General features: G+C 40.5%; 1 protein-coding gene and 1 long non-coding RNA gene across 8 annotated transcripts in view; one reads left to right on the top strand and one right to left on the bottom strand.

Annotated features, from left to right (window-relative positions):
* Nucleotides 1–18,217, top strand: part of rps6ka5 (ribosomal protein S6 kinase, polypeptide 5) — a 70,278-nt gene that overhangs the window by 29,921 nt on the left and 22,140 nt on the right. The window lies entirely within an intron of this gene.
* On the bottom strand, nt 7,697–18,214 carry LOC109964605 (uncharacterized). Its single transcript, XR_002275536.1, has 3 exons — nt 17,681–18,214; nt 15,560–15,701; nt 7,697–7,741 (listed from the first exon to the last, which is right to left on the bottom strand). It is a non-coding gene; the product is annotated as an uncharacterized LOC109964605 (long non-coding RNA).

Here is an 18,217-nt window from a genome sequence, read left to right on the forward strand (position 1 = left end):
TCAGCAGGAGAAACTCATTATACAGTGTGTGCACTATGTGTGTGTGTGTGTGTGTGTGTGTTTGCAGTACCCCCTTTTCTTTGAAATCTCTCTGCACTAACATGCTATCCATTACTAAACAATGTGTTGTATACTGTGGTCAAGTATTCAGATGCAGGGTCTGCACTCTAAAATCCATCAATGAGATTTGTAAAGAGAGGCTGCCGACTAATACACCAAGAAAGACAGAAATACACACAGAAAGACAAACATTTTAAAAACCTTTACTCAGAAAGAAGCCTGCCTAAGGTATGGTCAGTAGATTTAGTTTGTCTATATTTTTTTTTTTTACTTGGTGTAGTGGTTGCAAAGGCCAGTGGTGGAAGAAGTTCTCAGATCCCCTACTTAAGTAAGTAAAAGTAGCAGTACCACAGTGTAAAAATAAAGTATTTACTATGTAGAATGGTACATTTAACATTCATGTATATCATATTATTGAGTTACAATTACTATTGCATTATTGTCTATATAGATATAGATAGATAGAAAATGAATATACTTAAGAAAAGTACAAATACCACAAAATTATACTAAAGTACTGTATTTGAGTAAGTGTACTTTGTTACTTGCCACCAAATGAAATGTAAGAATAAGAACATTTATTTTTTTAAAAAGGTGATAGTGGTGAAATCAGTACAATGTGAACCTTTGTTTTGCGCCATATTTATGCAAACCCTTTTTTGTTTACCTTCAAAGCCCTCTGTCAGCAGGCTCAAGCAATTTTACTTTTGTTTTAGTTCATATCAGCGTGTACTGTTGCCAAGACTCTCCTCAGAGCCTATGGCAGAAAAGTTCTTTCATATTCACAGCCCCTGTCACCGGCCGCCGGGTTCTCAGTGTCACTGTGGTTACACCCCCCGACCATCGGTGGCAGTATTGAGCAAGCTGCTGCTTGGTGCGTTACAACGAGGACATGAAATGCCAAAATACAGTAGGAGAAGCGTCATACAGGTAAGAAAGTTCCTTCATTTTTAATGTATTTAAATATCTTTGTTTACTTTTGTAGGAGATAACCCTTTAACGATGGTGACAAAGTAGTTGTTTTTGCATATGTGCGTCTGGTTTGTTTGCCCTTCTCTGTTGAAGTGATGCAGACTCCCCACTGTTTCTGGGATATGGCTCTGAGGCTACGTTGCTAATATATTAGCTAATGCTAACTAACTTTAGGAAGATTTTGTCGTATAATGGAGGTTTTACAGCTTACTCTACTCTGACATTATGGCTCCTCTGCTTTCAGGAAAAGTTACAAAGATTTATTTTAAGTTTAAGTGCCAGAGGTGACACATCACAAAAGTAACAAAAATGATGTGTCAGTCTATTGTTGGTTAAATTTGGTATCATAACAGAGATCTAAAAAGTAACTAGTAACTTAGGTTGTCATATAAATATAGTGGAGTCAAAATTATAACACATTTATCTCAATGTGGTGAAGTAGAATAAAAATAAAATGGAAGCATTCAAAAAGTACAAACACCTCAAAATTGTACTGCTGTACTAGATTAAGCTATCATAAAGTGCCAAAGGTTTTCCATTTAAGAGTCAAATAGTATCAGTGAATGTAGTTAAATTATTTTTAGTCACTTGGATTTAAAACAGAGTTGTATATATCTCCTCCTAGGGAAGATCAGTGTGTGACATGGAAGAGTTTTTTTTAAATGACTTTTAATAGTTGGTTTAGAGCTGAGAAATGACAGGAAATGAGGAATCAGAGAGGGGGAATGGCATATAACAAAATTTCTCAACTGGACTTTAACTGGGGATGTTGCATGGTGAGCATCTTACATCCCTAGTCTCCAAAGACACACTCTTTGGCATCCCACTCGTCCTGTGCAGATGTTTTGCTCCGGTCTCATCAAGAGTTTTGGCTCGTTGGTTAAGAGTAGTGCTAGGACTTCATTGTAAGCTGGCAGTGTTCTCTCAAGTAAGACAAGAGCAGTGTGTGTGTGTATTTGTGTCCCTGCTTGCCTGTGTGTTTCACGGGACGGGGTTTAGGTTGGATTGTCAAGGGGTGAAGTGCCTCCAGTCCTTGGGAGTGGAACGCATTTCCTTTTGTTGCCCTTCAATTTTTGACTGGCTTGCCCCAGCACATGAGCATGATGGGGCTGTTTCTATTATCTAGCTTCCCAGACCCCCCCATCCCACCTCCTCGGCCCTAACTCCCCATCCTACCCTGTTCTGCCTGTTCCCAAAGAGACTAGCATTCCTGGGGGCCACCAGTGAAGCAGCTTTAGAGGGGAGGCCTGCTGGCTCGTGGGTGGCCTCTTGTGCACGGGCTCCAAGGGGAGGAGACAATGTCTTATTAATTGACTGGGCGTCTTGGCCAGAGTGCAGGAATTTGCAGAAGGGGGAGATGGAAAAGTGGGGATGAGGGATGAGCTGAGAGGAATGGAGGGGCAGTACCGAGGACGATTCAGTGACCTCTGTCTCAGATTTATCTTCATTTGATTTACATTGCTGCTGGGAGAGGAGATAAAGTTGTTCTGGGCAAAGACATTGGCTGTAAAGATTTGAAAGTGATCTTTGTATTACTTTTAAATCACTCTACATTTTCTGATTTGGCCCTAATTGAAGACACTGTTTCATCATACTTCCAGAATGTTCTTTCTGTTACTGGGCCAGATGTTTCTTGAATTCCATTTACAGTAACTCTATTTACAAAGACGTTTACTGAAATATTTTGAGCAGTTTAGAGGTTCTTGAGCATTTATATTTCATTCTACATCCTGTTGCGTTTTTATGCCATTGCATTGTAGGTGCTTTTACTCCAACTTAATATTCAGATAAAGATTTTGCACACAAAGTAATATTTATTGTTTTGCTTTAAAGCAGCTAAAATCAACTCCCACTTGACCAACATAAAACCTAACAACATTAGTAATTTGATTTTCACTCAGCAGTTTTCTGTGTTGAAAACACACTCTAAAAAATGTCAAACGTTACGGTGGGCAGGCAGCCGTCGCTCTACAGCAGATTCCTGGTTTTGTGCAGGTTTGATGGGTTGGGGGTGGGGGGTACCATCTCCCCATGTGGTCCCCTCTAGTTGTTCTCACCCTAATCTTGTTACATGTGTCCCCCTTTAGCACTAATGGTGCAGCCATTGTCTCCCCATGATGTGCTGTTGTGCCTTCATCCCAGTCACCTTGAGTCAGTAAACTCAGTCCTGTCATGTTTGGACTGCTTCCCACACACAGGAGTCTCCATGACGACAGTGGACACACTCCTCCCCACTCGTCCCACCCACTAACACAGTGTTGGGGCTGCTGGGATGCCAGAGGAAATGGTGGAGACTCTCACCGCGCTCTCAGAATATCATTTGCAAAATATCAACAGGCATAGTTTTTGTCAGTGTGTTTATTGTAACAACATTGTTTTATTGAAAAATTCTCAAAAATTAAGTTGACCGTGCTTCTCTACTATAAAACAGGTTTTTGCAAAGAAAAGCCAAATTAGTGCACATCTTTACAAAGTTATTAGTAAATCTCTTTGGTTTCTCTGGCGCTTTTCTTGTTATTACACCTTTTATTTTGTGGGTTGGACACTTAGTTCATCATGTTTTGAAATATTTTCTCCTCTGACTTTTTCAAATTTTCATCTTCCTCTTTTTTCTTCCAGTAAAACACTGTTAACATCTGTTTTGAAAAGTTCTTTAAAAATGGTGTTTGCTAAAGTCTGCTTGTAAATCATTATCTAATTGTTCATTTTATATCACATTAGTTCACTAACACTGAACAAAAGCAAATTATTGCCATTCATAGTTAACCTTTCTAGTCACTGTCACAGATTAAAGGGTTTGTTCACCCAAATCACAAAACCCATCCAGATTTTCTAACCCATGGTAAGTCTTTCAGATAGTTTTGTTTTTATTCACCTGTAATTAAAACCAAAACTATTTTTATGATTTAATACCACAAAAGTAGATATGTTTTTGTGCTTTGGTTGAGCTAAGTCTTTAAAGGTTTACTGTTCAAGTTAAAAGAATGAAATAACAATTATTATTAAGTTATTTTTTTTATTTTTGTAATTGTTTGTTTGGCTCTCCACCTACACTTAATCCTTCCCTTAATCCTTAACATTCAGAATTATCAGATTTGGCGATGCCTAGGCACTAACAGTGAGCTGGTAGCTGCAGCTTTAAATTCTCATTATTTAATAAGCTATGTAACAATTTCATCAGCTAAAAAAATGCACTTAAATGTCCTTGTCTCAGTATTTTTTTGCTGTAAAATCTTCTGCCAAACAAAAACCTTTAGATGCACCAGAAAAACCCCTGCAAAATGTATCTGTACAGAGGGACAGTATGCAAGATGGAGACATAAAGAGGGTGATGGAATAAGAGCTGCAAAAGGACCAGGGCAGGGGGAGAATGCATTTGGCCATCTTGTTTGGCGCATTTTCAGGTGACCCGGCCCCCACCCTGTATCCATCATACAGAGACTGATTGAACTGACCTTCAGGCCTGCCCTGCCGACCCCTGGGCTTCCTGTTCTTTGTCAGCCTCTCACAATACTTCTGGTATCACACAGACAGGGGAGGTCTGAGAACCGACCAGGGGAGTCCACCCAATCTGAGGCAGGGATGGTGGGGTGGTGTTGTAGGGGGTAGAGAGGGTCTTCAGGGAGGGAGCTGAGGAGCCCCTTTTCAATATCATTCAGTCTTTCCGAATGAGAGAAAAGGCAGAGTGGTGTCCTCCGTCACCCTGCCACACAGGGACCTTTAAAAAGCAGCCTCAGTGGTTTCGCAAGTGAGGTGCCTTCTCAAGAGACAAAAGGAGGAGAAGAATGAGTGGTCCTGTGTGAGGGACTGGCAGTGGGAGGATGGCCACTCTAGTGTTTGTAAAGGACCGAGTCGGTTCATTTGTGGGGACAGTGAACAGGGAATCTGAGGTGGTCTCAAGCAGAGAAGCTACATCACTGATCTTGATCTTGTGAAGTAGCTACTCACATGCTTTACCAAAAGTATCAAAAGCTGAAATATTTGTTCTGCTGAAAAAAATGGCCCCTGTGGTTCCCAACAAAGGGGTCCAGCTTCTGCTAAAGGATCCTAAGATAAATCGTAGGGGGTTCAGATGATTATTTGGACCAGAAAGAAGAAAGAGCACAGATACATTTTTTGAGAAATATTGTATAATTACCTCTTTGTGCCTAAAACATTTGGTTCAGATCCATCTAAAACATCATGATGTTGGAGGCCCATGGGAAAAACGCACGGAGGAGGCAACTGACAGGAAGCTGCAGAAGTAGTAGCCACTGGTGGATGGAAGGGTGGCATGTCTGTCTGTTAGTGGAGGTGAGAGAAGTTTCCCAGTATTGTCCTGTAGAATAGCAATTAAGAAGTTTGGGATCGCAAGCCAGAAATGCAGGAAGAGCCAGAGCACAGTGGCCCAGGAGTTGGCGAGGATGTCACAGTTGTTGTGGCTGAACGTACATGGCCACCCAGCTGGTGCACCCTTCACAAGGCGTGATAGTGAAGAGGGGACTCATGAGGTTTTTTAAAAAAGTGCATTTGCCTCTGAGTTGTAGTGGAATAGTGGTATAAAACAGCATAAAACATCCTACTGCTGCCGATTGAGAGCATCACACATACATTAACTATAGAGCAATTCAACATCCACGTTGAATTATCCGTCATTAAACTTTAACGGTCTTTCAGCTTCACTTTCAACTCTCTTAATGTGTGTGTGTATGTTTGAGTAGCCACTCTGTGAGGATACATACAGCTTTAGTTGAAGCGTTCCTGGTTACCATGGCAGGGGGTTTGGGACAATCACTTATCTATATTGCCTCCTTTTAGAAGTGATATTAATAAGATTTGTCCTTGGGTACTACATGGGGTCTGTGAAGGACGGGTTGAATACATTGTGTTAATCAATCCTGGTTTTATACAGCTGTGTTCATCACATGTGTGTGTGTTCTTTAAACATATGTGCAGTTGTTGCAGCATTGAATTTTTATGGATGAAAATCAATAATGCACCGATTTGGTGAGAGCTCACATGTGGGCAGTTGACTCTTGTTGATTTGTGCTAACTTCAGGAAATTATGGCCCCTTGGAGCCTTTGGGGCATCATAGTCAGGTCTGGTGTTTTGTAATAAAAAAAACCTGTCACCCAGTGCAGTGGTGAATTTCCCAGATGTGTTTTTAATCAATTTTGAACAACATCGCACAGACAAACAAGCTGATCCAGGACTGACAGCTGACAGACATTAACCGTGGGCAGAGGCAATTCACTGTCAGTTTCAGAGTCTGTATAGAGATTGTTGAAAATGCTATTGATATATAAAATGACCAGCTTTATCCTTTAACATTTTGGCTATTAACTTTCAAACCTCGTGTCTTGGAAGCATGTGGTTCTATGACTGAGGTGTGTGGCACTGGTTGTCATTGTGCACTCTGTTAATGTCTAACTTCTTTCTATTTAGCGTGTTATTTTATCCTATGTGTTTTACGTCAGCCGTGTCTTATGTGTGCTATTTGTTTGTGGGTCTGTGCTGTGTTGCAAGTTCTTTAAATTTAACTGAATTAAAGACGAAGTTGGATTTTCTGCCATTTCAAATTTTATTTTGTGCATGATTCCTCCAAATTTTATCCAAACCCCACCAGACTTGGTACTTTCATATTTGTACAACCCTGGAAGTTATAATACTTACATTATGTAATAGTGTTACATAGCCTGTTTTATTTATATTACTCAGTGTTTTTACCTATGTTTGTTACTTACCTGCTGTAAGTAGGCGCGGTGTATAGCTATTTAATACATCAACTGCAGCCATATTTAAGCTACACGTGCGCATAGGACCACTGACAACTCTAAATTTCCAGTGTTTCACCCCAAGGTGGTGCTGCAGTGAAAATAAATAAATATTTTATTTGCTGTATTTCTAATAACACTACAGACATGATATTCAGCACACAGGTGTACGCTGGCCAACTCCTGCACATATTAACAAAAAGAGGTGAGAGAAAGCCAGAAGCAAAACAGTAAAATGGCATTTTTTGATCACAGGCAGCATTAAGGCTGCATGAGTTTATTTGTCAAAGTTAAGGATGACACCACTGTCTCCATGTCCCGACATCAGCTGCTCCGTGTCCCACAGTGTCCTGGCAGCGCCCAGTCGGGCGGCTGATCCATTCTCTCCCAGCCCAGACCGCAAGCCTGTGGCTCAACACACTGAAGCTCCACTTCTTTTTCTTCTAATTCATTTGCAATGCTAATGCACGAGAGACAGCTGTCATCTTGCAGCGACCATGATCAATCCAAAGCCAATGGAGAACGGAGGGGGGGGATAAATAAAACTGCAGGGTAAATAGGTCGGCCTATTATCTTCTGGCCTTGCATGGGTGCTGGTCCTTGAGAGCATGAATTTCAATGAAAGGTCCTTTGACTGGGGGAAAGAAGAAAGTGAATAAAATATGGAAAGAACGAATAAAAGCAGAAAATGTAAAGTCGAATGAAGGAAAGCAAACACGTTTTGTTTTCAGCTGACTTGTTGGAAGTAATCTTTATACAGTGGTGAATGGCTTTGTGAAGAGTAGTGCGCTTTGTCTTCTGCATGTATGTGTGAGTGTTCTTCATTTAGGATGTAGATGCCTTTCTTCTTCTCGAGAACATGTATATCTCAGTACTTGGGTTGGTTTCCTATTTCCTGGACGAGAACATGTATATCTCATTACTTGGGTTGGTTTCCTATTTCCTGGAAGTGTGTCTGCATTCAAAACAACAACAAAACAGTACATTTATTTGGTTGTGCATGGTAGACTTCTTCTTTCCTGGAAGTAATTAATATGCCCTGGTTTAAATGCAGGCTTTTCTGCTTGAGGTATCGCTGATGACTCCAGATTATTTTGGAGCGATGTCATCTTATTGCAGATGTATTGGTATTGATCATGTCAGCTGATACTAGTGATGCTAGTGGTGTAATGTGATTCTCCAAACCCACAGTTCTGTTCAGACCAAAGCTTTTGAGCCATGGTTTGGTTCATATCACCATATTTTTGTTTTATTTTTAGGGGGCTTGGGAAGAGTGAGCGATGGAACATGCATACTTTTTAAAGTAACAACAGCAAATTTTAAAATTTATATGGTGGGTTAATTATTTGTAGTTGGACTGAAGCAGCGGCGCTGGAGGTATAAGGCAAAATATCCGGACAGTACTCTGTGTTTGTAGACAACATAATGACAACAGAGGTCAGTCAAGACACAAGAAGCTACTTTCTCTTCACTGATTTTACTTTCTTTGCTAATAATGTTTGTCTAAGCAAGACTGAGGGAAATGAGGTGGAAAACTTTGTGTGGGTGGGGTTGAGGGGTGGATCTATTTCGGTGTAGTGGGTGGGTTTGGCATGGGAGGGATCAATTGATTCCTGTTGTTAAGGAGTAGGGACACTGTTTCATCTTAAGATGTCATCTCTCTCTGTCCTTCTCTTTTTCTCACCATCAGCCCCTCCAGTTCACCTACACACACACACACACACACACACACACACACACACACACACACACAAGTCATGTCAGAGGCAGCAGCAATAATCCCTGTGCTAGGCCGCCCAGATCATTATAGACTCTGATCTGCAGTCCCTGAAAGAGAGAATTAGCTGGGAACACAATTCCAGCGACCTCTGTGACATGGGGACAAAGCCTCAGCTGCCGGGGGTCCACATCCCTAAACCAGCCCATATGGCTCAGACAAAACTGTTACAATGGCTGCTACAATGGAAACATGGTGGGAGGGTCTGCTGGACTACCTACGTGTGTGTGTGTCCGCAAAATTGGACAGTTTGTCTGTGTTTGTACACTAACATGCTGATCTTAGGTTGTGGATTGTCAAATGGGCAGCATGTGGTGCAGGTCTTCTTCTTCGAGTAGTCCAAAAAGTCCATTTCTGGGCACTGTAGGCACTTTTTTTATTTTGCCTTTTTGACACATGCTGTACAAACGTTTTCTTCTTCATCGACGTGGAGATGGCAGTGTAACTGTTTAGACAGCAGGTTTTCCCACATCTCTGGTTTCTTCTGTGCTGTTTTCTGCTTTGTCATATGGACACGAGTGCCAGATAGGATTTGAGGATGTGTTTGTGCTCCTCCTATACAGCCTGTTTCCTATATCTAGGAAGTTTGCAAGTCTTTCCTCTGCCCTTTCCCTGTGAGCTGATGGGTTTCGTAAGAGCCCCCCTGTTGTGTTCATGCTGAGTAGTTCTTTGTGATTTGGGTGATTGGAAGAGACCCCCTGCTTTTAGAGTACACACGAGAGCTTTTGCCTCTCTCTCTCTCTCTCTCTTGCACACACATTGGTCTTTCTATAGCTGTGAGAAAATACTCACTAGTATAATGCACTCACTTGCCCCTTACCCTAAACATAACCATAATATCTAAATTCCCAAACCCAACCCTTTTGAAGTTGTGAGGACTAGTTGAAATGTCCTCACAAAGATTGTTTTAAACTAAAATTTCTTCACACAAACATAGAAGGACCATCCCAACCCTTAATCCTGTGGATATTTTCATGCTTTTCTCCGTCCAGGCTCCAGATGTCCCTGGACTCTCCCTCTGTCACCTGCACACCTGTTTCCCATTGCCCAGTCTAACCCAGTATTTTTACTGTGGGTACATCCCAAGTCTCTGATAAGCACCGTTGTTTCTCTCACTTGAATCTTTTCTTTGTCTTAGTCCTAAATTCAAGGACTACATGCAAGGAGAGAGAGGAGTCAAGGAAATGTGTTATTAACAACATGAGATCACCAACTGATTTTTGATCAAGGAGTGTGTCAGTTCATAAAAGACTTCTGCGAAGGGAGGTCTTGTGTATCCTTTCTCGAGTTTCCTCCAGGTGGCCTCCTCGCTCAGAGCCAATATAAGAGACTTGGAATCGGCCTCCTCGCTCAGAAACAATATAAGAGACTTGGAATGTCTTGGAGCATCTTGGAACGTCCTCAGTCCAATGATGTGGGAACATTCCAATAAGATGTACCCAGGGACTAATTCTCTCAGTCCTCTGACATAAGAGTCCTGTGGTGTCCTTGATCTTTACTTGACCAGAGTGACTTCTGGGTCGAGCAACGTTATATAAGAGACATGAGATGCAATCAAGGAGAATCACATGCTGAGGAATGAAGAAGTAAACTAAACCAGTAAATATGGATAAATCCCAATTCCCTTTATTGCATCCACATTCCCCTCTCTTGTGTCTTTTCCTTGTGTCTTAGTCCCACCCATGTAAGATACAAGGAAAAATTGTGAGAGGACTTGAGGAAACATGTTTTAGGGTCATGAAAATTTGATCCTTCATCTGAAGCTTCCGATCACCAACTGATTCTGACAAAGGGGGCGTGTTTGTCCTTGAGAGACTTCAGTGAAGGATGCGTTAGTGTATCCTCGCTCATGGCTTCTCCAGCAGCCTCCTTGATCCTTGCTCCTCAGAGCAGGAAGAAGAGCTTTGGGATGTCCTTTGAGGAGTGAGGAATGATCAAATAAGGGAATTGGGATTTACCCTATGGCAATGGACTCCTGTTTTCACCTGACAGGCTGAGTTATTTCTCTAATGGTCCTTACTGATGTGAAGTGGGTAAGAGAGTGGGCCACTTTTTGCCCATGTGGTACCTTTTATCAGATTTTTAAAACAGAGCAATTAGATAAAGATTTTTGAGCTGCTTTTCAAGGTGAGAATATGAACACCGAGCTATGATGAGCCTCCACAAGACTTTCTTTCCAAGTGTGTGTCATTTTTTTACCATGTATTAACATTTGGCATGACCATCGTCATATCGGTCGTGTTCAAGCGGAGGTGCATTTTCTCTTGGGGCCATATTCTCTCTTTCTCTTTTCCCTCCACTCATCTCCACTCTTCACTCTCTCCAATTAGGGGAGCTCCAGCTGTGCACCAGTCAGGATCAGAGGCTCCTTCTATTAGCCAGATCCATTTGTGTGGTGATTGAATCACTCCCCAGTCTTCTCTTTTGGTATCCCAGCCCCCACAGCTCCAAATACACAAATATATCCACAGACCCGTGCTTTCACAAGTGTCCACACACACGCGCGCACACACACATCAGCCTTTCCGACAGCTCCACAAACACAAAATAAAAAAACTGTATACAAATACATCTAAACCGACTGTAGGGACGACCCTAAGAAAAGCTAAACATTTATGTTTACTTTACGCTGTATAAAACTCACTGATGGTGCTAAAACTACAAATACATTACTGTTTCTGGGTGATGTTTTATTTTACTGTTCCAGGATTTTAATTTAAATAAAATATATGTATATAATTTGGCACTGATTACAGGAAAAAGAAAAAGCCTGCCCAACCAAAGTAAATATTTATTCAGCATTTATTCTTGGAAACTTTTTTGCATGTTTAACTTGCCTGCTGTGCACTGATAAAAGATTCTCTGGTTTAATCTAGCTATTCATTGGGATTAATTAATTAGAAGTGGACCGATTGCTGTTACAGGGCTCTGCTATTTTACATATAATTAGTAGCAGCTCTTTCCAGAAAGTGCCCTAGAAATTTGTTAGTAAATGTTTGACTTTTAAAAATGAAACATTACCAATGTTTTAAATATAATAATAATAATAAAAAAAATAGAATTTCATGTGATATTTTATAGGCAATTTGGTTTGCAAGAGATTAATGAAGTTGCAACAAGTAGTAAGAAGCAGCCCACCTTTATCTGTACAACCAAACAAAGAAATAAATGCATAAATGAAGATGTCATTTTTTTTCTTTTTCATTGGTTCAACTGTCCTCAAACAAAGTTATTTTTAAAGTTGAATTCTTCTCTGTCCTTGAAAGATTTTCCTATTTATTCCAGAAGGTGGCACAAGTGTGTAGGGACTGGTCACAGGCCATGCATTCATCAGGGGGGCCATTGATGCAATATAAAAGCCTGTCACTGAGGTCTTGTTCCTTAGACAGTTATAGAAAACAGTGTCTCCATTTTTGTTCACCATATGCTAAGAGACCTCTTGACCCTTTGCCCTGAAGACAGTGTTAACAAGTTGTCAAAATGTCATGGCCTTTTTCTTTTGCAAAAAAATAAAATCAACAAAAAACAAACAAAAAAAAGTGTTGTGTGAAAAGAAAGGCCCAGATCAAGAGTATGTGGTCTTTCTACAGAGTCATATAATTCAAACTCATCAAGGGCAAGTCTTTTGTAAATCCTCTCCTCAATCAAGTGTACTTTCCTGTCGTCCGCTCACTCTTGGCAGGTTTTTTTTTTTTCAATTTTCTCTCCACATTCTGTCTCAATCACACAGACACTTCTTTTCGTTCTTTCTCTCCGTCCTTCTCGGCATCTTTTGAATGACAGTGCTTGGTCCTGGTCATATCAGTCCCTACACAAAAACCCTCACGGTGGGATTGTGCTGAATGTTAGAGATGATTCCTCGACAGCGTTAATGGCTGTCACTTTCAGCAGCAGGATTAAAGCACCAGAAGGGACAAGTAGAAACAAACTCAGCGTTTCTGAGACTACTGCAGCCACGGGATATGTGTGAGATGTACACTCACTGTTAAAATGATGCAAGAATAGAGCATATAAACCCCAATACAACTGTTCTGCCATAATGTTGTAAAAATGTTCTAGTACTGAGGTCGTAGTTGGTGGTGTAGATAACGGACTGTATTATATCCAGTACATCCAGCCCCCTTGTGTATGTAAATAGAGAACAAAAAAATAAAAATGAACTCTCAAAATAATGTAGTCCAGTATAAAACTACCTCTAACTATGACCTTAATAATAAACACAGTTTTGAGTTCACACATTTATGACAATCTCACCTAAAGACCTGCATTAGATTGTCCAGGTCTGCAGTACCTAATAAATATGTCTGTGCTAAATAATAAATTTAGCAGAGACATAGCTGATAAATTGTCTTCTGTGCTACACCGCACTTCTTTAAAAAATATTGTAAAAAAAACAAAACAAAACAAAAACAGTTTTGGATCAAAATGACACCAAACTAAATGTCCCTGCATGTACGTTGATGTATCCTTGCACAATGTTTTTAAGCATTTGGAGGTTGAAGCATTAAACATATTAATGGAGGAGCACACTTCCTGATCCTCCTAACACTGATGTATTATCCTGCCCAGTCTTCAGCCAACTTTGCCCTCAGAGGTTCAAGCCTGAGAGATGCCTCTGGTGCTGCTGATGATATGAGTTTAAGAAAAATAGCCATGGCTAAAAGGCTTGGCAAGATGTTCTGCATGGGCATCTGAGTGTGTTTGCTTGAGGGGGTACACTTGACCTCCTCCCTCTCGAGGAGCGATGGAGGAGATGCTGGAGAGCTTCTCGAGGCTGTCAGTCAGACTTTTTCCTCTCATGCTGCTGCTGCTGCTGCTTCATGGCTCAGCTCACAGCTCTACATGTATAAAACAGCAAACTGTCCTTGGGCGAGACACTGAACCTCAGGTTGCTCCCGGTGGCCAGGCTGGCACCTTGCATCGGTGTGTGCGTGAATGGGTGGATGGGTGAATCTGTAAAGCACTTTGTCGGGGTAAGGGAGAAAAGTGCTATATATGTAAGTGCAGCCCATTTCCCATTTAATTCACATGTTGGGCATTCGATTTTATACTTGTGCTTCGGTGCAGCGCTGCATTACTGGCTTTTTGAGCTAATAATATTTTGTAGTTTTACTTTTTTTGCATTAAAAGCTCATGGTTGCTGCGAAGTATTGTGAAATGAGTAAAATATGAATTTGTAAACAACATATGTACAGAAACACAGATGAGCGATACAGGGAACAGAATATATGCATATTATGGATATGGCTTTCATTTCATAATTAGTTTGATTTTATAGTTGTTTCTTTATTGTTGCTCTGTTTAACATGTTCATTTTCAGTTTCATCAGTTTCAATTCTTTACAAAGTCTTTTTGATATATCTTTGGTTTGTGTCAGAAATGTTTGTCCAAAACAAATAATCTATAGATATAATTGTTACCGCGATGAAAATAATGGTCATTGTGATGAAAATAAAAACAAAAATAAGCTGTATTTGATTCATCTTGGTTGAATATTATTCTTGAATTGGAACAAAAAAGAGCAAACAAAACATTACAGAATGCTCTGAACTATAAATCATCTTTTTTCCCTGTTTACTGGAGGTCACAGGGCTGTATGATGTCCTTGATCTTTGACCTTTCTATGGTTTCATCAAACCATATACTACCTCAACTAAACAACAAACTGTAGATGAACCTTATGTCAACCAGGAAAAAAAAAATTCTTACAAATGAATGAAAAAAAATCTTATTTGTTATAGTTCATTAGGCTGGAATTTAATCCCTAGTGTGAGCAAATAAGCCTTAAAAAAAGTGCCAGGGCATTTTTTGACCGGATTCAATTAGGTTTTTATCATTTCTTAACTAAAAATCTGACCAAAGCATCAGATAAATCCAAGGTCACTCCTTGTGCAAATTCTCTGTTTGCCTCTAGCAAAGAAAAACTATCTACCACCATCTTAGAACTTTGAATTGCACCTCTAACTTGGTTTTGTTTTCACAATCTCTCGTTGCTCTCAAGATGATAGTGCTGATTGTGATTTGTATTTTCAAAGCTGGGGCGGGAAAGCGTGTGGGTGTTCAGGGGGTGTAGGTGTTTGCAGCAGAAAAAGACAATACAATTAAATGATTAATGCACAGCGGGACCACTGACAATTAAAACTATTATAGAAATTAAAATGGTATTATGTCACAGTGGAAAGCTGATGATACCCGTGCCGCCTTTTTAAAAGCAATTTTCATAATTCCAATTATTGAAATTACAGCATATTCATTCATTTACTGGGTGAGGAGGGCCAAGAGCGGCTACTAATGAAATGCAATCATTAGCATCCAAACAAAGTAATTGGGTAGTCTTTTATCCTTGGAGATAGGTGATAAGGCACAATCACCCCCGTCACCCCCCTCCATCAAAATGCAAAAGCAAATAATTAAAGCACAGACAAAGATGAGACCAGCGCTGCTGCTGTGCTGTACACCTCTGAAAACAGCACTGATTGCCTTGATTAGAGACCTTACTGTACCCTCTGATTTTGTTTATGGATACTCTAACATTCTTGGGGAATAAAAGGGGTTGGGGGTAGATGGGTGTAGCTTATGAATTTGTTTTTGAGATGACAGAAAATCTGAAAAAATGAGACATTTTCTTGTTTATTTATTTTATATTTATCCTCATTTAACCAGGTGAAACCTCACTGAGATTAACATCTGTTTCTCAAGAGTGACCTCACCAATGTCTGAAAATATTCTGTACTCTGCAGTGGTAGCTAGGATGGAGCTTGAAATCACAACTAAGTCCACATTTAGCTCAGTTAAATATTAGCTCCTTGTACATACTTAAGTTAATGGAAAACAGTGCTGCTATATGGGACAATTACCATCCTGCTCCACAGGACATAACAGCAAGAAAAGGGAGGATGGGTAGAGGTGGAGAGGTGAGCCAGAGAAAAAGAGAGAGGTTGAAGTGAGAGGAAGATGGGCACATGAAGAGTCTTGAGAAAAAGAGCTTCTACTCACTCATCTCTCTAGTGGGGACACCATTCTCTCTCCCTTTTCTTAGCTATCTCTCCTCTGTGGCATTTCGGGCGCTTCTTCCCTGTAAGTCAGCCCCCCTCTCCTCCTCAAGACCGCCGTCCTTGGAGAGCGTCATTAGGCCCTCCTAGAGGGGAGTCAAGAATATAATGTGAAAGGGGCCACCTTCGAAAAAAGAGCCCAGTGGAACCTTATACACTTGTGCGTCCCCTCATTAACACCATCCTCTGCGCTGCACCCGCTTCAAACTTCAGTCTTGTCTTTTCCTCTGCTCCTATGTTCATTTCCAGTGTAAGGTAGCTTGTGTATCTACTCCCTCCTGAGGGCCAAGGAGGGGGCCCATTTCTTACCGGTTGGGCACAGATTTGACATAGCCAGTACCTCCCACACCGCTGCCTCGTACCTCCACCTCCTTTGAGATGGACTGATGAGGGGATAACAAAAGGACCTGGAGGGGGGAAAGAAACTCCTCTTCTTATAGCCTTGGCCCTGAAGCCCATCATTCCATCTTGCAGGCTTTTCATCTTAGAAGATCAACACATTTCTTTCCCGCAGGCACCTACACAATTTCTCTCTCCCATTTTCTCCCTCTCCCCTCTTTCTATGCACCTCTCTCTCTCTCTCCAAACGGGAAAACTGTCCTTGGTTGGATTCTGTTTTTCAGAGGAATCAATTCTCCTTTGTACACACTTGATCTGACCCTGTGACAGACATTAAGTGTGTCTTCTGCCTGTTACAGAGGGCCCGTGTTCTGTGTGCTGATGGACACAGCCCATTATCACACCGAAATGCAAGCACACAGACTCGTACAAAAAGTGCACTTGTTAACATGTTCATGCGTACAGACAGGCAAACACACACACTCATGAACACAGGCACGGACTTGTGAACATTCTGGAAATCTGTATGTATACACATGGTATTTAAATGTATACAGTAGGCATGCAAGCAACTGCACACACATACTTGCACAAACATGGTCAGCATGGCCTGTGAGCAGATGTGCAGTGGATAACAATGAGGGCTGCTTATGATTGAGGTTTAGGACCGTCACATATAGGCTGCTGAGCTCAAACTAATGGCTTTGGCAGGAGCAGTGAGAGGGTTGAAGTGAGTGAGGGTTGAAGAGGTCACAGGAGAGAAATGTACAAGATACTGTACCTGAATCGTGGAGAGAGGTGGGAGACTGGTGATTAGACATGAAACACAAGACACACACCAGCTCAAAGGAAGATCTCAGAGGGTAGAAACTAGAGCTACAGGTAAATATTCAGTACTTACTATACTTGATTTGGATTTTAAATTGATTACTTCAGCTTGACAAAATCCTGCAGCTCTAATAACTCTAAAACCAGTGATCTATAACTTTGTTTAGAATGGAAAATTATGGTTTAATTAAGAGATCGCTATCCGCTTGAACGTGGACAAATCTTAACTGTAGCCTACCTAAGAAGTACTCGGATCTCTTACTTAAGTAAAAGTAGCAATAGAACAGTGTAAAAATACTCTGTTACAAGGAAAAAGTACTGCATTCAACATGTTACTTAAGTAAATGTACAAAAGTATTAGTATCTAAACAAACTTAGTACTAAAAGTGAAAGTACTCATTATGCAGAACATTCCACATTACTATCTTTCATATTATTGGATTATAATTATTGATGCATTGTTATGTCACATTTAGTGCACCTGGTAAAAGTGGAACTAATTTTAACTAGATTTTATAGGCTACTTATAATTTAAATTAAAGTAGCACAAAATAAAAAATACTCAAGTAAAGTACAGATACCTCAGAACTGTGCTTAAGTGGAGTACTTGAGTAAATGTACTTACTTTCCTCCACCGATTCTGAAATAAAGCAAACAGCTGTACCCAACTAATAACAATGAACATATTCAGTGACACTCTTAGCCAGGATTTTGTAGTTTTCATGGGGATAAAACCCAGACACTTAAAGCGTATTCTCTTCTAATTCACAGGTTATGTAGTAATCAGAGAAACATAAAAATAAAAAAGTGGAACATGCAAAATGGGTTGAAAATCACAGTGTATTTAAGATTAAACAGAATCTTGTTTAGCTTGTTTTGAACACAGCTTACATCTCACCTTGTGTTCGACTGCATCACAGATTTCTGTTGTTGTTGTGTAGTGAAGTGACTACTGCAGAAATGGCAGTATACAAAGTATTCAGTTTAATAACTGGCTATTTAAACTGAAATGGTGTCAAATTTGGTAAAGAACATATCCTTGTGATAGGGCTCAGTCCCAAAGTTTAGGACCTGAATTGATTGTAAATTTATTATTCTAAGTCCTTTAGCTCTCTGTATTAACTACCTATAGTTTCAAACTACTGATTCACTAGATTGGATTGCAACAGTAAAAGCTAGTTAAAGCGGAAATTAACGCATTTTTTTGCCACAGATTTGTATTTTGCCACTAGGGGCAGCGAAAATGCGTTTGTGGCGGTAATGCGCCTAAAGCTCTTTGACAACCGCCATTGAACAACATAGGAGGAGGAGGAGGAGGAAGAAGAAGAAGAAGCAGAAGCAGCGAAAAACACGTGATTATAATACCGCGGACATGTAAAGCACTTTCAGAGCAACATTATCACAGATTTGGCGTCGTGTTTCTGGTAACCTAGTG

The sequence above is a fragment of the Monopterus albus genome, unplaced genomic scaffold (assembly GCF_001952655.1).
Source record: "Monopterus albus unplaced genomic scaffold, M_albus_1.0 scaffold90.1, whole genome shotgun sequence".
NCBI lineage: Eukaryota > Metazoa > Chordata > Actinopteri > Synbranchiformes > Synbranchidae > Monopterus > Monopterus albus.